Source organism: Mustela putorius, unplaced genomic scaffold (genome assembly GCF_011764305.1).
Source record: "Mustela putorius furo isolate JIRA1106 unplaced genomic scaffold, ASM1176430v1.1 tig00001221_pilon_pilon_pilon, whole genome shotgun sequence".
NCBI classification, from domain to species: Eukaryota; Metazoa; Chordata; class Mammalia; order Carnivora; family Mustelidae; genus Mustela; species Mustela putorius.
In genome coordinates, this window is record NW_025421642.1 from 240977 (window position 1) to 243898 (window position 2922).

Consider the following 2922-nt stretch of genomic DNA (forward strand, 5'->3'; position numbering starts at 1 on the left):
TTTTACTTTTAATAATATGAATAGTCTCCATACTGTTTTCCATACAAATTTATATCCCTATCACAGTGCATAAGTTCCCCATTTTCCCCAATATTTACCAAAATTTGTTAGTTTTAATTTTTTGGTAGTATATATTCTAATAGGTAGTAATATCTTGCTGTGTTTTTCAGAGGTAAACAAAAACAACACATAATGACTTTGCCCTGAGTTTTTTACGTTGAGCACTTTTTAATGCTCCTGTTGGTCATTTATATAACTTTTTTGAATAAAAAGTCTATTGAGATCCTTTTGCTATTTTTTTAATTATATATTATTTTCTATTTGTATCTGTTGGTTATTAACCTCTTTTCAGATATAAGATTTGTAAGTATTTTCTTCCATTCTGTGGATTGAGTTTTCATTCCCTTTGTTTTGGCAATGCAGAAACTTTAGTTTGATGTAATACCATTTATTTATTTTTGCTTTTTTTGCTTGTGTTTTTGGTCTGGTATCCAAAAAACTATTGGCAAGACCAATGTCAAGGAGAATTTTTCCTATGTTTTCCTTTAGGAAATTTAGTTTCATGCATCACATTTAAGTCTTTAATCTATTTCAAGTTAAGATTTATGAGTGATATAAGGTTCCAGTTTCATGCTGGTTTATGTGACTATTCAGTTTTAAATATCATTTACTGAAACAGACTATCTTTACCCATTACATATGTTGGCCCCTGTCAAATATTAGGTGACTGTATGAAAAGATTTATTTCTGGACTCTCAATTCTGTTCTACTTGTTTATTGGTCTGTTTTTATGCCAGTATACTTTATTGTTTTGAGCATGGGGGCTTTGTAGTATAGTTTCAAATCAAGAAGTGTAATTTCGCTTCTTCATTCTTTCTCAGAACTGCTTTGATTATTTGTTTGTCTCATATAAATTTTAGGATTCTTTACTTACTTCTGTAAAAACACAATATTGGATTTTTTAAAAGATTATTTATTTATTTATTTGAGAGAGAGAGATGACAAGCAGGCAGAGAGGCAGGCAGAGAGAGAAGAAGTAGGTAGCAGCTTCCTGCTGAGCAGAGAGGCTGATGCGGGGCTCGATCCCAGGACCCTGGGATCATGTCCTGAGCCGAAGGCAGCAGCTTAACCCACTGAGCCACCCAGGCGCCCCTAACATTGGATTTTTGATAGGAATTGAATTTACAGATGGTTTTCGGTAGTATGGACATTTTAACAATGTTAATTCTTACCATTCATAAATATGAGTTATCTTTCCATTTGTGTCTCCTTCAATTTCTTTATCAATGTCATAGTTTATGGGGTACAGATCATTCATCTTCTTAGTTAAATCTTTTCCTAAGTATTTTATTAGTTTTGATGCTAGTGTGAATTAGATTGTTCTCTTTATTTTTTCAGATAGTTCATCATTAGAGTGTTAAAATGCTCCTGTCTTGTGCTTACTTTGGCAGCACATATACTAAAATTGGAATGATGCAGAGATTAGCGTGATCACTGAGCAAGGATGACATGAAAAACTATTAAAAATACGAAACAAAACAAAATTCTTGTCTTTTTATATATTTATCTTGTATTTGGCAGCTTTACTAAATTTGTTTATTCAAAATTTTTATGAATTTTTTAGGATTCTTTTACATGTAAGTTCATGTTATCCAAAAAAAAGAAAATTTTACTTCTTCCTTTTTTTTTGGAGTCTTTTATTTCTTTGTGTTCCTTGTTTCTCTGGCTAGGACATCCAGTACTATGTCAAATGAGAGTAGTGAAAGTGGACACACTTGTCTTTTTTCTGATCTTTAAGGGGAAAACTTTCAAACTTTTTTGATTGAATATGAGATTAGCTCTGGGCTTGCAATATGTGTTTTTTCTTTAATGGATTTTTTAAATTATTTTTTTTTATTTTTTTTATAAACATATAATGTGTTTTTATCCCTCGGGGTACAGGTCTGTGAATCACCAGGTTTACACATTTCACAGCACTCACCATCACTCACCATAGCACCTGCCCTCCCCAATGTCCATACCCCCACCATCCTCTCCCAACACACCTCCCCCCAGCAACCCTCAGTTTGTTTTGTGAGATTCAGTCTTTTATGGTTTTTCTCCCTCCCAATCCCATCTTCTTTTATATTTTCTTTTTCGTACGCCCGAAACCGCCTATGTTGCATCTCCACTTCATCATATCAGGGAGATCATATGATAGTTGTCTTTCTCAGATTGATTTATTTCGCCAAGCATAATACCCTCTAGTTCCATCCACGTCATCACAAATAGCAGGATTTCATTTCTTTTGATGGCTGCATAGTATCCCATTGTACATATATACCACATCTTATTTATTGATTCATCTGTTGAAGGACATTTAGGTTCTTTCCATAGTTTACCTATTGTGGACATTGCTGCTATAAACATTTGGGTGCATGTGCCCCTTCAGAATGCCACGTTTGTATCTTGAGAGTATATACCCAGTACTACAATCACTGGGTCATAGGCTAGTTCTATTTTCAGCTTTTTGAGGCACCTCCACGCTGTTTTCCAGAGTGGTTGCACCAGCTTGCATTCCCACGTACAGTGTAGGAGGGTTGCCCTTTCTCCACATCCTCGCCAGCATCTGTCATTGACTGACTTGTTCATTTTAGCCATTCTGAAAGGTGTGAGGTGGTATCTCATTCTGGTTTTGATTTGTATTTCCCTGATGCCGAGTGATGTGGAGCATTTTTTCATGTGTCTGTTGGCCATTTGGATGTATTCTTTGCAGAAATGTCTGTTCATGTCCTCTGCCCATTTCTTCATTGGATTATTTGTTCTTAGGGTGTTGAGTTTGATAAGCTCTTTATAGATTTTGGATAGATACTGGCCCTTTATCTGGTATGTCATTTGCAAATATCTTCTCCCAGTTAACTTCTGACAGTCATCTTTTGGCTT

General features: G+C 34.8%; 1 pseudogene; it reads left to right on the top strand.

Moving 5' to 3' along the window:
• Nucleotides 1–1435: 1435 nt before the first annotated feature.
• On the top strand, nucleotides 1436–1549 carry LOC123394060 (annotated as a pseudogene).
• The last annotated feature ends 1373 nt before the right edge of the window (nucleotides 1550–2922 follow it).